This window comes from Bubalus kerabau, chromosome 7, assembly GCF_029407905.1.
Source record: "Bubalus kerabau isolate K-KA32 ecotype Philippines breed swamp buffalo chromosome 7, PCC_UOA_SB_1v2, whole genome shotgun sequence".
Classification (NCBI taxonomy): domain Eukaryota; kingdom Metazoa; phylum Chordata; class Mammalia; order Artiodactyla; family Bovidae; genus Bubalus; species Bubalus kerabau.
In genome coordinates this window covers 23,269,932-23,295,868 of record NC_073630.1, presented here as the reverse complement: position 1 = coordinate 23,295,868, position 25,937 = coordinate 23,269,932, and the positions used below count along the sequence as shown (strand labels likewise).

The window sequence follows — 25,937 nt, the reverse complement described above, 5'->3', positions numbered from 1 at the left end:
AGTTCAGTTGCTCAGTCTTGTCCAACTCTTTGCAAGCCTATGGACTGCAGCACACCAGGCTTCCCTGTCCATCACCAACTCCTGGAGCTTACTCAGATTCATGTCCATGGAGTCAGTGATGCCATCCAATCATCTCATCCTCTGTCATCCCCTTCTACTCTTGCCTTCAATCTTTCCCAGCATCGGGGTCTTTTCTAATGGGTCAGTTCTTTGCATCAAGTGGCCAAAGTATTAGAGCTTCAGCTTCAGCCTCAGTCCTTCCAAAGAATATTAAGGACTGATTTCTTTTAGGATTGACTGGTTTGATCCCTTTGCAGTCCAAGGGACTCTCAAGAGTCTTGACACACTGATTTAAACATTACATGTTTTCATTAGAAGCTTGGTATTTGTTTCTTGGATATGAAAGAAATGTGTTCTGTTAGTTGCTCAGTTGTGTCTGACTCTGTAACCCCATGGACTGCAACCCACCAGGCTCCTCTGTCATGGAATTCGCCAGGCAAGAGAACTGGAGTGGGTAGCATTTCTTTTTCCAGGGGATTCTCCTAACCAAGGGATCAAACTTGCTTATCCTACATTGCAGGTGAATTTTTTACTGTCTGAGATACCAATCTCAGAGGAGAGGGAACAGAAAATATTTACCCAGGTGGGTTCCAGAATTGCTATGAAGCAGTGACTACTACCGGAGAAGGCAATGGCACCCCACTCCAGTACTCTTGCCTGGAAAATCCCATGGATGGAGGAGCCTGGTAGGCTGCAGTCCATGGGGTCGCTGAGTCGGGCACGACTGAGCGACTTCACTTTCACTTTTCACTTTCATGCATTGGAGAAGGAAATGGCAACCCACTCCAGTGTTCTTGCCTGGAGAATCCCAGGGACGGGGGAGCCTGGTGGGCTGCCGTCTCTGGGGTCACACAGAGTCGGACATGACTGAAGCGACTTAGCAGCAGCAGCAGCAGTGACTACTATGTTATACACATACCACCACCGCTCTTGAAGAGATTTATTAATTTAAATTATCCTGCTCCTATCTCATCATTGTATGTTGGGGTTGGAGTTGGGGATGGGTAGAAGGAGCAGATAACTTAATTTTTAGTTTATTCTATTCTGTATTCAGTATGGCTGATTTGCACTGTTGTATGGCAGAAACCAACACAACATTGTAAAGCAATTTTCTTCTAATTAAAAAATAAATTTTAAAAAAAGACAAGTTGCTTAAAAAGTTGCACCTGAGGAATTTCACACCAGGGGCCTCAGCCACACTTGGACTCAGTTTAGATGAAGAAATGATGAATATTAAGCCTAAGTTTCAAGCCTATGTCTGAGGTTATAATAGAATGACATTGTGATTCTTAGAAAGGGCTGAATATATTTTTGATGTTAGGCGAAATGAATCATCAGAGGCCAGAGAGAAACGTGTGGTAGCTGTTATACTGGTGGTTTAGTCTCTAAGTCATGTCTGACTCTTGCAACCCCATGGACTGTAGCCTGCCAGGCTCCTCTGTCCATGGGGTTTCCCAGGCAAGAATACTGGAGTGGGTTGCCATTTCCTTCTCCAAGGGATCTTTCTGACCCAGGGATCAAACCTGGGTCTCCTGCATTGCAGGCAGATTCTTTACTGACTGAGCCCCAGAGAAGCCCACAGCTATTATATCATTATGACCCACTAATGCACCAGCCAGCTTGGTACACATGTGTTCACCTAGTTCCTTTCCACAATGACTCAGAGACAGACCACTTGACTATCCTTGACCAGTGGAACACTGACAAGCAAAATACAAACAAAGACATAATAGGGACTTGCTCACTGGGCATTGGGGTTTGTATTGTAATGCTCTCCCTTGGAACTCAGAACTAGAACTTAAGGAGATCCAACTACCCTGATTGACAGAACATGTGGATAAAGAGAAATATCCAGCCAATCCCTCATTATTCCATCCATCACAGTGGATGTGAGACACATGAGTAAAGAAATCATTCTGGATAGTCAAGCAAGAGCAGTCACCTCTTGGAACAGAAGAACCACCCTCCAAAGTCCAGCTCAGATTGCAGAATAGTGAGAAATAAATTTTAAGACACTAAGATCTGGGTAGGTTTGTTTATATAGCAATAAATAAATCAAACACCTTCAGAAAGATCTTCACATAGTGCAGGCACAAAAAAACAACATAACTGGTTATTGACAAAGTGGAGTCATTTAAGCCTGGTACTTAATTCACAGTCTAATCTAAAATATGGCATAGGTTTCCAGGAGACTGACCTAGAAAATGAGAAAGTTTCCGTGTATAAGAAGATCACAGTCATCATTTATTCGATGTTCTGAGTTAAAATTCCATTCAAAAGATGATAAAGTTTGTACTGGCCAAAGAAACAGGATAAAAGAGGAGAAGTTAAGCTGAATAAATAGGGTAAATATGATTATAGATAACTAGAAAATGGAATCACTGAACAAGAAATAATTCATTTTCATATTCCAATTAACCCACATAAGCGTATACAATCATTAAAAAGTTAAAACATCTGATTTCAGGTAGAAATATGATAAGACATTAAGGTTTATACTATAAAGCAGTTGATGTTTTAAGACACTGAGGGCAGTTGACTCTGGTCGTCTTTTCATTTCTCTGACTTTAGCGCCTGCTGTAGTACCTGAAATAAAGTAGATACTCAGTAAATATTTGTTGAATTAATGAGTGCACACTGAGAAAGAAGCCCTTTTCAGCTTTTTAAGGTGTGCTTGGGCAAGGAACTAGCCTCACACCCAAAAGCGATCCTCACTACCACCTCACTATCACGTCAGTCAGTAAAAGAGAGCTGAGAGGGAACATCGCTGCGTCTCCTCCCCTTACTTTTTCCCATGGGCTGCATCTCCCACCAGAAATTAAGTGAAAACCCTGATTCTTTTCACCCTCTAGTAGGTCAAAGTAAATGTCTATCTCATCTCTGAAGTTTGACTCACCATCCCACCTACTCCGGGAGATAGTGAAGGACGGAATTCTGGCAGGCTGCAGTCCATGGATCTCAGAGTTGGACACGACTGAGCGACTGAACAACAACAATTCAACCTACAGAGCGATGCATACCACTCAGCTGTGAAGTAGAGAAAAAAAAGGATCAGAATTACAGAGTGGAGTAGGGGCAGCAAGGAAGCCTCCTGAACACTGTTTTTCATACAAGCATATCTAAAATTTTGCAGAAGTTGGGTAGTCAACATGAATCTGAGTAACACTGAACCATCTTTCCAATCATTCTCAGGAGAGATTCCCATGAAACAGTAGACCCCAGAATAAAAGGCTATGGGTGGACCACCTGCAGCAGGAGCTAAGGGTGGGGGCTTGTGGAAGAGTTCAAGCCAGAGGCCAGAGCCAAATTTCCCTCATCGGAGAACCATTTCCTTCAGCCTCTAGAGAAATTTTCAGGTGAAAAACTTACTTTAAAGTCATAAATACAACCACTAACCTGAAAAATGTATAATAAAAATAATTGAATGCTTCCTTTATGTTTTCAGATATTTTGAAACTGGTGAATATCCAGTTTGTATCTGCACTGCTCCACATCCACTGCTATCCCATGAAGACCAGCCTGGATTACTACAAAAGGCTCGTAACTGAGCTTCCTGTTTCCATCCTGTCCTTTACAGTTAATCCTCGATGCAGCAGCTAAACATAAACCAAACTGTTACTCTTTTACTAAACAAGCAAACAAAAAACCACCAATTGCATCCTATAACAGTGAGAGTAAAATCCCTAGTCCTTCCAGGCCTTCAGGGTCTCTATGATTTGATTCCTGCCCGTCACCAAAATTTAATCTTTCAGCATACTATCCTCCTTTCTATGCCTCAAACATGTCAAGCCTGTTATTCCCACACTCTACACTGAAGTCTTTGCAAGCCTTCATTTTCTCATCAATTACATTTCAACTCAAATGTCACTACAGAAGGTTCTTTTTTTCTATAATACTGTTGTTCCCACCCCTGTCACTCTCTGTGGTACTTCATGGAAGTCTAATTGAACTGGTAGCTTAATCAGATCTGATGGCACAGAAATACATTATGAAATAAAATTTAAATTATATAGCCATGGGACAAGATGAAGTTCATGTTATGCTAATAAGGTAGACATTTAAGTGTAAAATACCAGCTACTTCCAACCTGCAATGGTATACAGGTGAGCCTGCAGTTCTATAATCCTTAGACCTATTCCCTTAAACCCCTAGAGTTCTTCAAACATGGGCATAGCTCTAAGTAACATGAGGCTTCCCTGGTGGCTTAGTGGTGAAGAATCCACCTGCCAACGCAGGAGACATGGGTTCGATCCCTGGGTCGGGAAGATCCCCTGGAGAAGGAAATGGCAACCCACTCCAGTATTCTTGCTTGGAAAATCCTGTGGACAGAGAAGCTGGCAGGCTACAGTCCATGGGTTCACAAAAGAGTCAGAAAGGACTTAGCGACTAAACAAGAACTAAGTAACAGAAGGGACATGAAGAAGCCACATTCACTCAGCACTTCATCTTTCATGGCAAAAATCAGTTATCTGGCTCTCAATCTATTTACCTATAAATATGATTATTGTCTATCTCCCGTATCAAAGTATTAGCACTATGAAGGCTGAGACTTTGTCTTTTTTTTTTTCCAGTCACTCTCTAACCCGTGTACAGAACTGCATGTAGCGCAAATGTAGACTGATGAAATAATAAATTAAAATTTGGGTTTAGAAACAAAAATGAGGTTTTATTTCAAAGCACACAGTAGCCCACAAGTCCAGAATAAATCTATGTGTATATCAAGCTAAGTGTCAGAAAATAATTAAGTGCCCTTGATTTTACTTTCCTCACATAACTCCTGAAAAAGAATGAGAGCACAGGCAGTACAGAATCAGGCATTCTTGGTGCACTGACCACCACAGCCTTCAATAGTAATATAACTCCACCATCATCTACAAAACTTACATCATCACACCATTAATCCCTAAAACTACCTTAATATTTAATTCGGACCTACATCAAAATATCTTTCTTTTTTTCCTATTCTAGTGGAAATGTTAGAAGAAAGTTGTCTCTTGCTTACTGAGAAAATTCATCCAGAGTTCCAATTTTTGCAAATATTTTCCTAACTTGCTAAAAAGTTACTTGCTTTGAGACACGTTTCACTAGAAGTTTTGAAATGGAATAGTTTGTGCAGCTTAAATGGCATTAGACTGACAATTAAGAGATATGGGATGGGTTTTTATTTCACTGTTTATAATAGGTTTGGTATTGCCTTCAGAGTCATATTACTGTAGCCTGAATTTCACCTTCTGCTTGAAATAGGAGTTTTCTATACTTCCTTTATGTTCTTAATATCAAAGATTGAAATGCAGCTCAGCCATCCAATTTGAAATTGATGATGAAAAGTTAAATTTCCCCTTCTCCAATTACATAAAAACCAATGCATCAAGGAAAGTAAGAAACAGGCAAAGCCCAGTTTTAAATAAATTAAGTGTCAGTAAAATCCAAAACCACAAATAAGCTATGAAGAAAAAGATAGAAATTAGGTATTTACTGCAGTTGGTTGCCAGAAAACCATAAGATATTATTTTTAAGGTAAAAAGAGTACACTGAATGCAGACTACTCTTGTTTGCAACTGTAGGACATAGAAGCAAAATTTGGCAACAAAAATTTCCCTGACATGAATATGTCATATATTTGAAAAGCAGAGAACATAAGGTCAAACAGAGAATTAGCTAGAAAGTCCCATTGAGAAGGAACAGTTTGTGCACATGGTAAATAAAAGAAGGAGCAGATAGGACTTTTGTACTATAAAAAGTTCTGCCAAAATATCTCCTATGTATTGGATTGGGAGAAATAAAGATTACTCTTATATCTTATGTAAAGTAACCATTAACCTGCATCAACCTCAGGTCCTTTCCCAGGTGAAATTCCTCAGATATATGAATGAGAAAAATCACCTCATATAAGGATGCATACATACAAAAATAATTAGCAAAACAGGAGGAAAGGAGCAGAAAACAAGACAGATAATGAAAACGCATCAGAAAAATATTGCCAATAAACAATGAAAATTGAAACAAAATATCTTGGAATTCCTATTCCAGAATCTCAATGTAGTGATTCTCTTATTAATTAGGAATATAAAATATGGACGCAAGACCTCAGAAAAGATACTAACAAACAAGTAAAAAATAAAACATAGATTATCAAAGCTAAGGAAAGAAGTAAAAGGAAAAAACTAAATCATAATTGAAATAAAAGTAAAATTAGAAGCACTATAAAAATTAAAACTGCTGAATATATGTAAGGTACACAGAGAATAGAAATAAGTAAAAAAGAAGCTGAAAAGAATGGAAATGAAAGGTTAAAATACAGAAGGAAATATTTAGCTAGGAAAGCCAGAAGAAAAATATTCAGAGTTCCAAAGTTCCAAATAAACAAAGAAATAGATTTCACTGAAGAAAAATTTCTGATATCAAAGAAGTATTGAAGCTAATGTTGAAATGGCATACCATATGTAAGAATAATTAAAACTAGATATATTGTAGTTGTATTCATCCATGTTGCTATAACTGGCATTAATTTGTTAATTTAATGGTTAAGTTATATTCCATCACACACACACACACACACACACACACACACACACACACACAGAAGCAAGACATGGAAACAACCTAAATGTCCATCAACAGATGAATGGCTAAAGAAAATGTGGTATATATGAATAGTGAATGTGAATCATGTTGCAATGAACAACACACATACATGCATTGAGGTACATGTATCCTTTTCATGTTTTTTCTCTATATATGTGCCTAGGAATAGGACTCCTGGATCATATGGTAGCTCTACTTTTAGTTTCTTAAGGAACCTCCATGCTGGTTTCCATTGTGGTTGTACCAATTTACATCCCCATCAACAGTGTAGGAAGGTTCCCTTTTCTCCACACCCTCTCTGGCATTTATTGTTTGTAACTTCTTAATGGTAGCCTTTCTGACTGGTATGAGATGATATTTCATTATAGCTTTGATTTGCATTTCTCTACTAATTAGTGATGTCAAGCATCTTTTTATGTCCCTGTTGGTCATTTACATTTCTTCTTTGGAGAAATGTCTATTTCTTCTGCCCAGTTTTCAGTTGGGTTGTTTGTTTTGTTGTTAAGTTGCATGAGCCATTCACATATTTTGTAAATTATGCCCTTGTTGGTCACATCATTTGCAAATATTTTCTCCCATTCTGCAGGCTGTCTTTTCTCTTTTTTGTGGTTTCTTTTGCTGTGCAAAAGCTTGTAAGTTTCATTACATCCCATTTGTTTATCATCATAGCGTGTGAAGTAAGTCAGAAAGAGAAGGACAAATATCATATGATATCACTTATATGTGGAATCTAAAATATGACACAAATGAACCTATCTACAGAACAGAAACAGACTCACAGACATAGAAAACAGATTTGTGGTCGCCAAGTCGGGGGAGGAGTGTTAGAGGAGGGATGAAGTGGGAGGCTAAGCTATTATATATGGGATGGATAAACACCAGGGTCCACTGTATAGCCCAGATAACTATATTTAGTATCCTATGATAAACCATGATGGAAAAGTATAAAAATAATGTGTATATGCTGCTGCTGCTAAGTCGCTTCAGTCGTGTTCAACTCTGTGCGACCCCATAGACAGCAGCCCACCAGGCCCTGCCGTCCCTGGGATTCTCCAGGCAAGAACAGTGGAGTGGGTTGCCATTTCCTCCTCCAATGCATGAAAGTGAAAAGTGAAAGTGAAGTCACTCAGTCGTGTCCGACTCTTAGCGACCCCATGGACTGCAGCCTACCAGGCTCCTCCATCCATGGGATTTTCCAGGCAAGAGTACTGGAGTGGGGTGCCATTGCCTTATATATATATATAAAACAGAATCATTTTGCTGTACAGTAGAAATGTATACAACACTGTAAATCAACTATACTTCAATTTAAAAAACCATTAGATACATTGCAATAAAGTTTCTAAACTTCAAAGATAGAAGTACTCCTTTAAAGTTTAATACATGTAAAAGGAGAGGTGGAAATATTAGGCTGCCTTTACATTTTCCTCAGCAATATTAAACACAAGAATACAAAGGTGTTATATATTTAATTTTGACCCAAGAATGCTATACACAGAAAAACTGTCTTTGAATATAAATGCAATAAACAAATATTTTTCAAAATAAAAGCACTCACTTCTGGCAGCCAGAGGTTGCCAAGAAATCAGAAAATGTCCAGAGGCAAGGAGTAACATGTGTTTGTTCTTAGCATGTATGTACATGAAACTATATCCTAATTTATAGTACCTGGAAGTCAATACTATCATTTACTGTTGATTTTAAAAACATAAATATGTAGCACAAAGGTAGATAAAACCAAAAATAATATAGTAAATCCAATTTGTTAGATTGTGAGAGAATCAAGAAAGGACATGGAAATGTTACCATTGTTAATAATACAGCAGTAATGCAGTCTAAATATGTAGTGTATATTAGTAATATATAAACTTATAGATAAAATAAAAAGTCCTTGTCAGAAGAAACAATGCAAATCACTGCAGAGTGAAAGAGTTTTCAAAAACAAAGTTATATAAGCAGAAGGCATAGCATAAAATAATATGCCACATTAAACTCAAATTTCTCTAAAATATCAATGATAGTAAGTGGCCTAACTTATTTAAAGTAAAATAATACAATGAAAAACAAAATTGTGAGCTACTTATGAGATGCAATGAAAAAAATCTGATTTGGAAAGATTAAAAATAAAATATTGGGCAAAGTACAAGGACAAACAAAATGAAACTAAGGATCATAACAGTGTTGAACTCAGGCCAGAAACCAGTCAATGAGACAGACAGAGAAATAAAGAGAGACAGAGAGATGGGCCAGGAGGTGGGGAAGAATAATCTGAAAACAGAATGCACTTTCTTTTCAAGTGTCATGAAAAAATTCATTAAAATTCATATCTTAGGCTAAAAAAGAACCTCAACAAATTCCAAAATGTAAATAATATATTTATTACCTGGGATTGAAAATTATTAACAAAGCCAGAAATAAAAATTCTCTAGCATCTAGAAATTTTGAAACAATACAACTTTTCTTACAAAATCTTACTTTAAATAAGAAACCTAAAGGGAAATTCCAAAACACTCAGGGAGGTGGTTTATGGGCAGGTAGAAGTGGGTGATACAAACTGGAAACCACAACCCGTGGAATATAGCTAAAGTGAAGCTCAGAAGAAATGCACAGCCTTGAAAAATATACAAGAAAGAATGCAAATGGATGAAGAGAACTTTCAAGGTAATGAGTAAGAAAAAGATCAAGATAACGGACCTCCAAAAAGCAGAAGTGATGAAGTTTTAAAGTAAAAGTTATTGAAATAGGAATACCACCTCTGGCCATGTCACAGTACCTAAATAAAACTAACCCCCACTCCTGACTAATTACAACTGCAAATTTAATTAAGTATTTTAAAAGCTGAGGTTTTTTTTTTCTTTCTTTTCCCCTTCCTCAAGACATCAAAGAATAACACTATATGGACAGGGGAAGCCAAATCCTTAGGAGAATGGAAAAGCATGAGAGCAATAAGCTCTATATTAGGTGCCAAGATGCACGCTGTCTTGGGGAGTGGCTTATTTTCACCCTACACTACAGGTGGAGAACAGCAGGAAGTAGGTTAGGGCTGGCAGCTGAGTCTCACTGGGCTTGGGGAAAGAGAATTCAAAATTCAAGGTTATCAAGGTCACTAAGATTGCTGGCTAAAATTTCAGAAAAATCAAGTCACAGAAAAACAAATCCAACAGACAGATCACAATTTTTCCTAGATACATTTGCAAATTCCTAAACTGTGAATTCACAGAACTTTATGTCTGGAAATCAAGCAGAAAGTGGCTCAGTTCAGCTCAGTTCAGTTACTCAGTCGTGTCTGACTCTTTGCGACCCCATGGACTGGAGCATGCTAGGCCTCCCTGTCCATCGCCAACTCCCGGAGCCTACCCAAACTCATGTCCATTGAGTTGGTGATGCCATCCAACTATCTTATCCTCTGTCATCCCCTTCTCCTCCTGCCTTCAATCTTTCCCAGTATCAGGGTCTTTGCAAATGAGTCAGTGCTTCACATCAGGTGGCCAAAGTATTGGAGTTTCAGCTTCAACATCAGTCCTTCCAATGAACACCCAGGACTGATCTTTCGGATGGGCTGGTTGGATCTCCGTGCAGTCCAAGGGACTCTCAAGAGTCTTCTCCAACACCACAGTTCAAAAGCATCAATTCTTTGGCACTCAACTCTCTGTATAGTCCAACTCTCACATCCATACATGACTACTGGAAAAACCATAGCCTTGACCTTTGTTGACAAAGTAATGTCTCTGTTTTTTAATATGCTGTCTAGGTTGGTCATAACTCTCCTTCCAGGGAGTGTCTTTTGATTTCATGGCTGCAGTCACCATGTGAAGTGATTTTGGAGCCCCCCAAAAATAAAGTCAGCCACTGTTTCCACTGTTTCCCCATCTATTTGCCATGAAGTGATGGGACTGGATGCCATGATCTTAGTTTTCTGAATGTGGCGGTTTGGCTACTAAGTGGCAAAACTTTAAGCAGTAGTTCTTGTGGTCTCCAAGTGCTGAGGAGTCAAAAATTAGAGTTCAGGCTCTGAAGAAGAAAAGAATCTCAAGGTAAGCTGACTTTACTCAGTTTGACCATTAAAAAAAATACTAAATTCCATCCATTGGAAGATAGTGTCAAGCAGAATTTCTACAATTTTTCATAAACAATGCCATGTATTTAATAAAGTTTGACAATCTCATCAAGAAATAGGAATGAATGTCCAAAACCAAGAGAAAACATATATAGACAATACACATGAGGCAATATGATTGCATGCATGCATGCATGATTAATCTCATTTTTGAATTATAGAGTTGGATCTTAAATACCTGTAATTAATATGTTTTAAAAATTAATAAATAAAATTTTTCCTCAGAATAGCCAAATGTCTATAAAATAAATCTCTAAAAATGTTAAAAAAATGTTAAAGCTGAAAAATATTAAATCATAAAATTCAAAATTATCTAAAATAAATAAATAGATTTAACTATTAAGATTAAGGTTTCAGCAAAAAGGAAGAAGAAAGGTTATTAGGAAATTGAAATATAAGCAAAATAAAGGAACAGAAGTGACATAGAGACAATAATACTTCCTAAAAGTCATTGGAGTCCCAGGAAATGACAAAAGAGAGGAAAGAAGAAACAATATTTGAGGAGATAATGATGGTTGAGAATTTCCGAAAACAAATGAAAAATATCAAACCACAAATTCAAGAACTTCTATAAATCAATCATGAAAAACAAACAAAAAAAATTACTCAGAGCGCCACATCATGGGAAAAACTGCTTGAAACAAAATACAAAAGCACCTGAGGGGGAAAAAAGACACAACACTTTCAAAACAACAACTGTATTTCAACAGCTGATTATATAACAGAAAATATGGAAGCTTCATGATAATGAAGTATTATTTTTTAAATGTTAATAGAACATTTTTGTCAGTCCAGAACAATATAATCAACAAAAATATCATTCAAAATAAAGGCAAATAAATATATTTTCAGGTAAAAAAGAAAAAAAAAACCCTAGTTTTCTCACCAGTAGATCCCCAATAAATATATGTACAAAGAGAGTTCTTTAGGGAGAAATATAATTATCCTAGATAAAACTACAGCAATGAAAGAAGGTAAATAAAGATGATCAGAGAGTATAATAATTTATGTAAATATAAATGAATATGTAAAATAGCAATTGTAATATCTTTTGAAGTTTCAAATATGTATGGAAAAAAACATATAAATACAAGAAACAAGAGAAGATAAGTAGGATTAAAATGTTCTGATAACCTTGCCTTGTCCATGGAGTGATAATACCAATTTATGATGGACTATATGCAGAGTACATCATGAGAAACACTGGACTGGAAGAAACACAAACTGGAATCAAGATTGCCAGGAGAAATATCAGTAACCTCAGATATGCAGATGACACCACCCTTATGGCAGAAAGTGAAGAGCAGCTAAAAAGCCTCTTGATGAAAGTGAAAGTGAAGAGTAAAAAAGTTGGCTTAAAGCTCAACATTCAGAAAACGAAGATCATGGTATCCGGTCCCATCACTTCATGGCAAATAGATGGGGAAACAGGGGAAACAGTGCCAGACTTTCTTTTTTTGGGCTCCAAAATCACTGCAGATGGTGACTGCAGCTATGAAATTAAAAGACACTTACTCCTTGGAAGGAAAGTTATGACCAACTTAGATAGCATATTGAAAAGCAGAGACATTACTTTGCCAACAAAGGTCCATCTAATCAAGGCTATGGTTTTTCCAGTGGTCATGTATGGACGTGAGAGTTGGATTATAAAGAAAGCTGAGCGCCGAAGAATCGATGTTTTTGAACTGTGGTGTTGGAGAAGACTCTTGAGAGTCCCTTGGACTGCAAGGAGATACAACCAGTCCATTCTGAAGGAGATCAGCCCTGGGTGTTCTTGGGAAGGAATGATGCAAAAGCTGAAACTCCAGTGCTTTGGCCACCTCATGCGAAGAGTTGACTCATTGGAAAAGACTCTGATGATGGGAGGGACTGGGGGCAGGAGGAGAAGGGGATGACAGAGGATGAGATGGCTGGATGGCATCACTGACTCGATGGACGTGAGTCTGAGTGAACTCCGGGAGTTGGTGATGGACAGGGAGGCCTGGCGTGCTGAGATTCATGGGGTCGCAAAGAGTCGGACGCGACTGAGCGACTGAACTGAACTGAAATGATGATGAATATGGACTTCACGTAGACTTCAGCCATGTGCCATAGTTTGATTACCGCAGATTGCACTAATAAAATAGCAAAAACTGTGTAGCATACTTAGCTGTAAACCAAATAAGGGGATGAAATAGAATATTTTTGTAATTAATTTTAAAAACAGATGCAAAAAGTAAGAAACAAAAATTTAGATTTAAACACAAATGAATGTGCTTTAAATTGTAGCTAAATGTAAATTGTATAATAGCCCAATAAAATAAATGAACTGTTAGACTGCTTCCTGGGTGGCTCAGATGGTAAAGAATCTGCCTGCATTGCGGAAGACCTGGTTTGATCCCTGGGTTGTCAAGATCCCCTGGAGAAGGGACTGACGACCCATTCCAGTATTCTTGCCTGGGAAATCCCATGGAGAGAGGAGCCTGGCCGGCTACAGCCATGGGGTGGCAAAGAGTTGGACACGACTGAATGACTAACACAGAAGGATCTCAAAATAACAACATTTTGCTAATTACAATGAATTAACCTTATGTTTGAGGACACAGGCAGATTGACAATAAAAAGATGGAAATATAAATACCATGCAAGCACTAACAAAAGGAAAGTATTTAATCTATAGTACTAATTTCTACCAGGCTTCCCTGGTGGCTCACTGGTAAATAATCCTCCTGCAATGAAGGAGATGCAGGAGACACTGGTTCGATCTCTGGGTTGGGTAGATTCCCTGGAGGAGGGCATGGCAACCCAGTCCAGTATTCTTGCCTAGAGAATCCCATAGAGAGGGGAGCCTGGCAGGCTATCATCATGGGGTCACAAAGCGTTGGACATGACTGAGTGACTGAGCCTGGATGCACTATCTAGCAAAGTTGCCTTTAAAGGAAGAAGCACTATACAAGATCAAGAAAGATATTTCATAATGATAATAGGATCAGTTGAGCAGGAAGATATAACAATCTTTAATTTGCTTGTGTGGAGTTTTCTAGCTTCAGAGAAAAAAATATAAAGCAAAATAGGCAGGAGACATTGTCAAATCCACAAACACAAGAAATTTGAGCACAATCTCTTGTTACTGATGGCACAAGCAAATCAAAAATTACTAAGAATATAAAATTTTTGAAAAATGCAATTAACAGAAACACAATTTTGACCTAATTTACATAAATCCAATATAAACCAAGGAGCTGCAGAACACACTGCATTTTCAAACCCACATGATTATTTTCCAAAATGGAGCATGTGCTGGCCATAAAACAATTTTTAAAAATTATCAATGGATTTACATAATTCAGAGGCTTTTCTCTGACAACAGTGGAGTTGAGCTATAAAATGAATGAGAGACAGTAAGTAGAGTAAACTCCCCAAATTTGGGAGAAATTTAGTGACACACATGTAAGTAACACATAGGTCAGCAAAGAACCACAAAAGTAATTAGAAAATATTTTAAATGGAAAGAAAATGATAATATGATATATCAAAACTTATAGGATGCAGTTAAAACTTTAATTTCTAAATACTGGAAATAAACAAAAACTGAAATTTAGTAATTCAAACATCTATTTCAAGAAACAAAACAGTAAATTAAATTCAAAGAATATTTAAAACAGAAAATAACAATGATAAGAACAGAAATCAATCAAAGCAAAATACAAAATTATGAAAGGAAAGCTTTCCAAACCAAAATTAGTTTACTCAAAAAAACTAGTATAATAGATTACTTATCTATTTGATAAATAATTAGCATAAGTGATAAAAAAATTAGAGAACATAAATTACTAATTTCAGAAATTTAAATGGAAAATCAGTAGAAATTGAATCAATATTTAATAACAGTAAAAACATTATGAGAAAAACATTTTGCCAAGAAATGCAACCAGGTAGATAAAGAAACAAATTCCTTGATAAATGCTGACATGTGGACTCAGATATGATACCATGGTGATGGGGTTTAGAACATATGGAAAAATCACTCACAGTGAAAACTCTCAGCAAGCAGGAAAATTGATAGGCAAATAAATAAATAACTTTGCAGTTGAGGAAGTGACGTTGAGGGAGTTTTCCTAATGGCTTCTTTTTCCTCTGAGAGAGGGAAAGCATGATAATGTTAAATGAAGTGAGTAGAAAAAAACTTGACCTAAGTTTTGAAGGTATAGAAAGACATTGGAGAGTCATAGTCCTGGGGGGATGAAGAGGCGGGTGAAGCAACGGATGATTTTCTGGAGAATAAAATGGGAACATACACACGGACACACACACGCACACGAAACCTTTACCACTGAGCAAACCGCTCATCTGCAATCTCTCAATTTTAGCCATTTACCCTTAGAAAATAAACAGAAGTAGCTACAACATTTTTGCACATTTCAATGCATTTTTATACTTCTGGAAAAATTTAAATGCCACAAACAGATGAATATTTATTGACATAGGAAGATTTGTTATTGCTAAGGAAAAAGGAAGAAAGTAAATTAGAGTTTGAAACTATATGTGCTATATGATATAATATGGAATTATATATGTTATATGACAAAAAATGATAGGAAAGAAACACCAAAACTCTGAGCATTCAGAGTTTTATCTTTTCTGCTTTTCAGCATTTTCTAAATTTTCTGATTTGAGCATATATTACTTCAGTAATTAAGGGTAAATGTTATTTTGATTGAATAATTTAGATACAGATTAAGACCTGCTCAAAGAATGAAATGGCACAAATCTTCAATATAAAGATATTTTTTTAAAGAGACATTTTTTTCCCTATGAAACATCAGAAGGCTGACTCACTCTCTGATCATATGGAAAAATAAATAAATGAAAGCAGAAATATATTTGTGAAAAAAATCTTAATTTTTTTTAATGTCATATAGGGCTTCTTCACAGAGAAGGCAATGGCACCCCACTCCAGTACTTTTGCCTAAAAAATCCCATGGATGGAGGAGCCGGGTAGGCTGCAGTCCATGGGGTCGCTAGAGTTGGACACGACTGAGCAACTTCACTTTCACTTTTCACTTTCATGCATTGGAGAAGGAAATGGCAACCCACTCCATTGTTCTTGCCTGGAGAATCCCAGGGACCGGGGAGCCTGGTGGGCTGCTGTCTATGGGGTCGCACCGAGTCGGACACGACTGAAGTGACTTAGCAGCAGCAGCAGCAGCAGCAGGGCTTCTTCAACAACCCAAATAGTAATTGCCCAACTGCTCCATTCTAGCTTAAAATAATGAAGGAAACTATTTCTCTTGTATCTAGTTTGAGTCTAAGAAATGTCTCAACTGATTGAATACTTCAGTTTTCGATTTGATATTTGGTATTGTAGACACAGTGTTAAAAGAAGAGCTTACTTACTGGAAATGTCAACCAAAATAAGCCTTCCTCATTTTGTAGGGGAAATTCAAGATATTTAATATATAGTACTTTCTGAAAAGCCTCCATTCAATAACCTTTTGAAAAGTGATTATAATTAATACAAAAGACACTCAACATTGTCCTACTACTTATATTAGAACTAAAGATTTCCCGATTTTCTTTTGGTTTTTATTGCTATTAAAAGTTTCAGTTATGTGGAAATAGAATGAAAGCTCTGAGACAGGTAGATGTTGTTTTGTTCAAGGATGTATCCTGAGTGCCTAGAATAATAATTTGCCCATGGTTAGGGCTACATAGGAGAAGGCGATGGCACCCCACTCCAGTACTCTTGCCTGGAAAATCCCATGGACAGAGGAGCCTGGTAGGCTGCAGTCCATGGGGTCTCGAGGAGTTGGACACGACTGAGCGACTTCACTTTCACTTTTCACTTTCGTGCATTGGAGAAGGAAATGGCACCCCACTCCAATGTTCTTGCCTGGAGAATCCCAGGGACGGGGGAGCCTGGTGGGCTGCCGTCTATGGGGTCGCACAGAGTCGGACACGACTGAAGTGACTTAGCAGCAGCAGCAGCAGCAGAGCTACATAAGTGTTGACTGAATGATGTAGTTTCAGGAGCATGAAGATTGGTACTTGCTAAGTTCCTCTCCCTCTCTCAGCATACTTTCCCCACTGTTTTACTCCAGTTTTCAGTTTTATGTTCGTTCCCAATTTAATTTAATTTCTATTGTTACTGAGGAGACTTGATAAGAAGAGAGGTTAATAATAATGCTACATGATTGTTTAAAAGAAGGTTATAAGTTATTGAAGAGCCTGGCAGATGCTTTCTTTGTGTATTGACAAAATTGGGTGAAGTAGTTCACATTTTAAGTGCTAGAAAACATAATTTGAATTGAACTTTTATAGAATATCTTGTTACAACATTTTTTACAAGTGCACAGTGTTTGGGTAATCATATTAGCTTTGGCTGGAAAAGTACACAAGTAACTTATGGAAATAAGCTTTTTGAAAAACCTGTCTTTATTTCTTCCTTAATTTTTGTTTCTAGCTCTAAATTAACACATGAAACAGCCTCTTATCTTTAAATAAAATCTTTAACACTAAGAAAAACTCAATCTAGGCCACTTAACTGCCATTAACTATCAGTATGCATGGTTAAAAAATTAGTATGCAGAGCATGCATATATCTGGGAGAGTTGCGAATTTTAGCATACCTATTTTCCATTGCAGGTTATACAATAAAATCTTAGTATATTTTCTATTGAAAACTAACTTCAGATAAAATAAAAGGAATTTTCTGTCTGAATATATAATGTATGAATCACTTTTTGAAAGAGACACATAAATAATAGATCAGCTCTCCAGCATTGCTACCATGTATTATTAATTAAAAAATAAAGATCAGATCTACACTGAAAAATACATCATGGTATCTAGGCTATAATGTGTCTTAACAGTGGGGATTACATTTTATAGGCAATGAAGTGACCTTTTATCACATTCATGATGGCTTCGGGCCTTTGAATATTCCCTTCCTTTCAGGAATACATATACCTCTCTAAAAACTGGCCTCAGAATTCACTCTTTCAGGTAACATTCCTCCAGTAAGTCTCACTCGAATGTGTCCACTGCATGCTAAGACCATAACCTAATTTAATTCTATTTCTGAACATGGGTAGTTTCTTACAGTGACAGTGACTGCCCCCTGTCACCCTGAGTCTCAAGGTAAGTGATGTTCTCTAAACATCTCCAGTCTAAGTGTGAATAAACTCTTATATTCCTCACCTCTGAAAAATTCTGGAGTATTCTGAGTAGCTCTATAAACTCCAAGGGATTACCAAAGGGAAAATACAGTCAGTAAGAGTCAGACTTACAAACAATGGTGGTGATACTAACAAAATTTAATTTGCCTCCAAGACTCACAAGCCTTTTCTTTATCCGTATGCGCTCCAAAAAGCCCTCTACTCCCATCCTATTGGCAGAACTTCACAAGACCAAATCTGTCTTGCCCACTGTTGTATCCTTGCTTGTTATTGTCTGTTTCTTTTTCACATCTCATGAGGCTGAGTTGTTTAATTTCTGGAAACAGACTTACTATTTACTGCTACACATTTTAATTGACTGCAGTTTCCTGTTTGATATGTAATATGCAAACTATTCTTGAAAGAAACCTGACAATACAGTCTTATGTCTTATTTACTTACCTACTGCTAAGTCACTTCAGTTGTATCCGACTCTGTGTGATCCCATAGATGGCAGCCCACCAGGCTCCCCCGTCCCTGGGATTCTCCAGGCAAGAACACTGGAGTGGGTTGCCATTTCCTTCTCCAATGAATGAAAGTGAAAAGTGAAAGTGAAGTTGCTCAGTCATGTCCAACTCTTAGCGACCCCATGGACTGCAGCCCACCAGGCTCCTCCGTCCATGGGATTCTCCAGGCAAGAGTACTGGAGTGGGGTGCCATTGCCTTCTCCATTTACTTACCTAACTAATGAGGAAAAGAAATACCATGTCTGACCACAGATTAAGATTAATATTTGAGCTCACACAAAGCATTGGATTGCTAAATCAGACAATAAATCTGAGATCTTACCCAGTATTGATACATATATATTAGGCTGTTTTCTTTCTTCTCTTGTCCCTTATCATATAATGCAAGATGTATTAATCATAGCATTAAGTTACAAGATACTGAGAAGAAGAAACCCCACCCAAGGACTTTATATCATTTTGTAGAGAAAAAGTGTTTGTTTAGGGCTATATTTAGGATAGTTTTTTCATGTTTGCCACCTGATGTGAAGAGCTGACTCATTTGAAAAGACCCTGATGCTGGGAAAGATTGAAGGCGGGAAGAGAAGGGGACAACAGAGGATGAGATGGTTGAATGGCATCACCAACTCAATGGGCATGAGTTTGAGTAAACTCCAGGAGTTGGTGATGGACAGGGAGGCTTGGCGTCCTGCAGTCCATCACAAAGAGTTGGACACAACTGAGCGACTGAACTGAACTTTTTCATGTTAGGCAGGCGTATGACTGTGTTACGCTAATTGGAGATTGTGTTGGACACAACTGAGCGACTGAACTGAACTTTCTCATGTTAGGCAGGCATATGACTGTGTTACACTAATTGGAGATTGTATTGGTTTAAGGATATGTGTATGGGTGCAAATTTGATGAAGGGTGAACTGTGATGGTTTAATGTGTTCACTTAGGTAGGCTACCAATTATCTAATTGAACACTCATATAGGTGCTGGTGAAGGTATTCCATATATGCTGTTGACATCTACATTAACTGAATTTAAGAAAAGGAAATTATCCTCAACGATGTGGGTGGATCTCACCCAATTAGTTGGCTAACTTTACAGGCAAACACTGAGGATTCCCAGAGAATAAGAAATTCTGTCTCAAGACTCTAGCAGAACTGAAGCTGGAGAGCTTCTACCTTGTGGGCCTGCCCTACAGATTCCAGACTTGCCAGCTTTTGTTAACTGCGTGAGCTGATTCCTTTCAATCAGTCAATCTCTCCCTGTGTCTGTCTCTCTCGCTCCCTCTGTACTTATATGTACACATATGTGAAACTGACCGAAAATCATAGTGGTCAGAGCACACTTTGTCATTAGAAATGAAGCCTACTACCTGCAACAAGATCCAGAGAAGTGTCACCTTGACCTGATACTAACTACAGGGTCACATCATAGCCTAATCGGTTGCACCCATGAACAGGGCCACAGACTGGCCATAAATGGGTCTGTCTCCTTTGCCAAAAGTTCCAGGGAGTCTCTCATAGCACAAACTCAGGTTTTTATATTTTTATAGGGCTTCCCTGATAGCTCAGTTGGTAAAGAAGCTGCATACAATGCAGGAGACCCCTGGTTTGCTTTCTGGGTCGGGAAGATCCGCTGGAGAAGGAATAGGCTAGCCACTCCAGTATTCTTGGGCTTCCCTTGTTGCTCAGCTGGTTAAGAATCCTCTTGCAATGCAGGAGACCTGGGTTCCATCCCTGGATTGGGAAGATCCCCTGGAGAAGGGAAAGGCTACCCACTCCAGTATTCTGGCCTGGAAGTCGCAAAGAGTCAGGGGCTACTGAACGACCTTCACTTTCACTTTTAAAGCCACTTGCTCCAATTTTCAGCTCAGTTGCAAACTCTGCCCTTCATTGTTCTTCTTAATTCTTTGCTTGTTTTTCTTAGACATAAATTTTTGCTTCATGTCTTTCTTGGACATGAATTCTTTGCTTTACTTCACCTTGTGCAAGTGTAAATTAATCCAATTACTTCTCATCCAGCCACACAAAACAAAGTCAGTGTTCTACCAGTCTCCTCTGGAGGCTTCTCTTTAAAATATCCAGAGAATATCCCCTCCCCCACATCAGTGTCTCTATTCCTGTGCTCTTTAGAAAACATCCTAAACACAATTATTTTAGGACAATAAATAAGTCTCTAAATTTTATTCATACATTAAATTATACATCGCTTAATTTTTGAGGATTTTGGACCAGTCATAAAAGTATATATTTGAAATCATTAGTAAAAGATGGCACCTCACTAGCAGACCTAAAAATTGTCCACAATTTCCTTTGTAGAATAAGATTGGAAATTTATTGCATGAATTACATTGCCTCTTAATGGTGGAAATATATATTGCTTACACATAGTGATTTTAGAGCACAGTGAAGACTCCACTTGTATATGAAAGGTGGTACATCAGCTAGACCTTGAAAGATGATCAGGACTTTTCTAGGCAGTGATAGTGGTAAGGACATTCCAGACAGAATGTCACCTTCAAAGACAGAAGAGATGTGAGCGTATAGCTAGCACAGGGCTGGTCAGAGCATGATACTGCATGTGTGATAGGACATTGAGTTGAGGATAGGACTGTGGGGAAACTCAGACACTGCAAAATTGATAGACCTTATCCTGCAGTTAATATGAGGTCATGGAAAGGTTCAAACCAGAGAGGAGAAGTAACAATACAGGAAGATAATAGAAAGCTACAAGAGGCCAAAACTAATTAGGAAGTCATTGCAACAGTCCATATGAAAAACGGTGAGCTACCCACTTCCCCAAACCAGAAACCCGAGTCATCCTCAACTTCTCCCTCTGCCCCACTGAAACTGTCACTAAGTTCTGTCAGATGACCCTCTTAAATAAAAGTTGAATTTGTCCTCTTCTCTCTTTGCCATTACCACATCACTGAAATATGATGAAAGCCAGCCTCAGCTCCTATCTGAGGATCCAGCACATGTTGGAAATCTGAGAGGGTGACTCATTTTTCATCCTGTCTTCCCTCTGGGTGGAGCCTGTGTTCCTTCACGGCCACAGGCTATATCTAGGGTGACCTGAAGACACTGGGCGGTGCTTAAGCATTCGCTGGGAAAAGACTTGCATCAGGGTAAGAGATAACAATGAGGAAGGAAGGTCGTGGAGTCTTGGTAGCGAAGACGTGTGAATGGCTCAGCCGTCATGGAGGCAGTTGGGAAACAGGACATGTGACAGCAGAGAGAAGCCCCAGGAAGAGTCTAGAGAAAGCAAGATAAACCACATTTTGAAAAAACAGTCTACAAGTAGGTTATTACAGTCCAGAATCATGCAGAAGGGTAATAAGGTAGGAAGTTAATCCATCTACTGAGAATTTTATTTGAGGGTATGATCACAAAATGAAGGTAGGATTATACTGTTGAATTGGAAGATAAATTCATAATAAGAAACAGTAAAACTGGCTTAAAGACTGAATCATTGGACTATTGATAATGGCAATTTATGATGATCAGGGCTGGCACAAGCACTGAATATCTAGATAAAAGATATAGGAAAAAATAATAGAATCTTTCAACGTAAGATGAAAACAACATAAAAATAGAATTTTATGAAGAGCCTATGTAGACTTCAGGAGAATAAATCCTTGGATTTTCTAGAAGGTAAGAGAAGATGAGTGGAAAGTTTTTGTCATCTTATATGCATAAAATGTCACCAACATTAGTTTAGCAAGTTATCTTTTAATGAATATAAATATTTTAATATTCTGAAAGTTTTCATGTATGATGTCTGATCCCTTACTGTTGATTTTCCTCATAAGTTCTTGTATTTCCCAGCTGTGTGTTTTGCTACCATGGGACATGATCAGGAGTCTGGGGCTTCCAGGTGAGGTGAAAATGAGTATAATTTCAACTGGCATCATTGTCTTCCAAAGTCACAAAGTTTCACTTTTCAAAATCAGACAGTTCTTTTATTTGTGATAATTCTTACTTTCAACCTTCCTTTTATCCCATTAAATATTTTGCTAGGATCTCTCAAAAAATGTAATTTCTAAGAGTAAAGAGACAGCAAGTAATGGCAAAGGGAGCATCCAAGAAAGGAAACCAGCAAGAAAGAGTCAGAAGCTCAGTGGTTGAAACAGAAGCAAAGGTTCAGAATTTGGGCAAACACAGATACTATGTGCAGAGGAACAGAAAAAGTCATAAGCATGTAGTCAATTACTATGAGCATCCAACAGAAGAGGGGAAGAAGGGGGAAAGTCAAGCTGTAGACAGAAGTACAGGATGTAGGAGTCAAAAAGAAGAGTAAATCCAGGCTGAGGCCACCAGATATCAGAATGAAGGCATGAAATCAGGGCAGACAAAAAATCCATGGTGATAAAAACTCAGTGAAGATAATGTACTTTCTTTCAGAAATTAACTACCCAGGGTTTACAGATAAAAGCAGGTAACATGGCTGGAAAAAACAATGAACTGGTAAGAAAAAGAGAATCCTGAAAAAAATGGATGGATTTGGGTTTCACCTCATATATCTGCTCCTGGACAGAGGGCAGCAAATAAGGGAGAGGAAGTTAAGGCCAGGGCTCTTAAGAATCCAGAAATATAACAGTTTCCAAATACTTAAAATTATACAGGTTACATTTGCTTAGGTTTTCTGACACCTTGATTATATCAGTATTTCATGCATATTATTTGATATCTAAGCTACCGGAAGGTGTTATCCTGACTGAACATAAAAGATGACTCTTAGTGAAGGTGTGAAGCTTTCCAGGTGGCAGAGTGGTAAAGAATCTGCCTGCTAATGCAAGAGGCACAAGAGATGCAGGTGCAATCTCTGGGTTGGGAAGATCCCCTGGTGGAGGAAATGGCAACCCGCTCCAGTATCCTTGCTGGAAAATTCCATGGACAGAGGAGCCTGGCAGGCTACAGTTCATGGGCCCTCAAAGAGCTGGACACAACAGAGCGATTGAACAAGCAAATGAAAGCAGGAGAAGTGGAAAATTTCATTTTCAGCATAATTAGAAACAATGAAAGTTAAGGGAAAAGTAATTTTTATGGAAGATACATAGCATTTTTTTAAATTAAAGGATTTTTAAAATGAGTTATTTCATTACCTCTGAACTGAAAATTTTGTTGAAATTATTACTTTTTCTAATCAGAAAACAGATAAAATATTCTTTACAAAGTTAATAATATGCAAGTTTGTCCAATAATCCTTCTTGGCAATCAAGATTTTGATGGATCTAATAAAATCTAATTATTTGCTGAGCACTGCAAAAAAATAATTTTAAAATTCAACTACTTGCACAGAAAGTTGCCAAGTCTCTTATTTATTAGGACTTTATTCACAGTAGTTATTATTCTACTTTTTATTATCAGTCTGGAGAAAACCAAGTAAATACATTCAATCTTCATTAGTGGCAAACCAATTACTACCAACTTTGGGACCCTTTGTGTTATGAATTATCATGATATACCATAAAATTCGGAGAAGGCAATGGCACCCCACTCCATTACTCTTGCCTGGAAAATCCCATGGATGGAGGAGCCTGGTAGGCTGTAGTCCATGGGGTCGCTAGGAGTCGGACACGACTGAGCGACTTCACTTTCACTTTTCACTTTCATGCATTGGAGAAGGAAATGGCAACCCACTCCAGTGTTCTTGCCTGGAGAATCCCAGGGATGGGGGAGCCCGGTGGGCTTCCGTCTCTGGGGTCGCACAGAGTTGGCCATGACTGAAGCGACTTAGCTGCAGCAACCATAAAATTATAGGTGATGGAAATTTACAAAGCCAGAACAATCAAAGATGATTGAAATAGACCTTAAATACAACGTGTTTGATTGTATATGTGTCAATACTAAATTTTATTTTAGTAATCTGATAAAGCTAACTAGTTTTATACCTTTGGATCTAGAGTGTCATCTAGAAGTATCAGTTAACACTTTTTTTTTTTTGGTATTTATATGCCATTTATTGTGTTATATTTGGAAAAATCAGCAAGATATCTGTGGAAAAATGTTAAGTGATTAAAGTAGTAAGCTGAGGAGATGCCTAAACACGCACACTCATATCATGGGCAAATAAATGAGCTATTAAAGGAAAACCAGAAGTAGATCTAAGTCATTATGGATTTTATGAAAAAGATAACTTCCCAATCAGGAAATTAGGGTTGTTTCATACATGAAATTTTGGTGCTGAATAAACTAATTGAATATTTGGGGAAATAAAACTGTTGCATCTGTGTCTCCATAACTTTCTTCAATATTAATTTCAGAGAAGTTAAATGTTTACACATTCAAAGACTGGGATAGAAAATGTCATCAAATTCTTAGAAAATGTTATGGAAGACTTTAAAAAAAATTTCAGAGTAGAGAAGACCTTTTTAAAGATGAAATGAAACTGGATTGATAATTTTGACTGCATAAAAATTAAAATGCTACTGCATGGCAAAATGCACCACATGCACCTTTTTGAGGACATCACTCAAATGTTATTTCATTGATATCTTTGGTCATTCTGTTTAAATTATAACATGTCTACCACTCCACCTGCCCTCTGCATCATCGGTTTCATTTCCCCGACTTCTCTCCTAATGTGCTATATGTTTACCAAGCTTTCTTGTTTATTGTTTTTCTAACACTATCAGACCTAATCTAGATGGGAAAGAAATTTTAATCAGTAAAGAAATATTCTCCATTGAGAAAGTATTTCACCTATCTATCTATCTTTCTAGCTAACTAGTCTATCTCTTATCCTCTCTCCACCTAGCCCCACACATACTCTTTTAATCTAGATTTCACAATGTTCTTTGCTTACTTCAGTGTAGCATTTATAATAAAACAATGCCCTTCCCAATTTGTAGTCAATGGAATATGCCAAGGCATTTAGACAAAACAAAATAAAAATATTAGTGGTTCTGGACAGGAAATGAATTTATATTTCCACTTGGAACAACTAAAACTAGACAAAATATAGGACAGACCGATATTCAGAAATTGAACTTCAGCCCATGGTGGCCAGTGTGATCACATTTGTAGAGTGGAATACTGAAGCGGAGAGAGTTGCACAGAAAAACAGTTCCAGGATTCTGTAACAAGTCCCCAAGTCTTCACTGCATATTGTTCACTGTGTGCATGTGAGAAAGCTGCCCAATCAATCAGTTAACACTTTTTAACCAATGACGCTTTAGAGGAAATCCTGGCTTAAGAACCAGGATTAAAAACGAAAACCAAAAGTAATCCTGAACACCATTTCCCAAAACAATTAATGTGTGTTTGTTGTGTTCCTATCAAATTACCATGGCATTTTTCACAGAACTAGAACAAACAAATTTTAAAATTTACATGGCAAAACAAAAGACCCTGAATAGTCAATGCAATCTTGAGAAAGAAAAACAGAGCTGGAGGAATCAGGCTCTCAGACTTAAAAGCCACAGTCATACTACAAAGGTGCTGTCATCAGGACAGTATGGTACTGACACAAAAACAGAAATATAGATCAAGGGAATATGACAGAAAGCCCAGAAAT

At 37.7% G+C, this 25,937-nt stretch overlaps 1 long non-coding RNA gene across 1 annotated transcript in view; it reads right to left on the bottom strand.

The window, feature by feature from the left end:
- Positions 1-2,346: 2,346 nt before the first annotated feature.
- Positions 2,347-25,937, bottom strand: part of LOC129657165 (uncharacterized) — a 32,967-nt gene continuing 9,376 nt past the window's right edge. Inside the window, exons 2-3 of the long non-coding RNA XR_008716569.1 lie at positions 2,957-3,087; positions 2,347-2,646 (exon numbers count right to left, since the gene is read on the bottom strand). This is a non-coding gene — a long non-coding RNA (uncharacterized LOC129657165). The remainder of the gene's footprint in view (positions 2,647-2,956; positions 3,088-25,937) is intronic.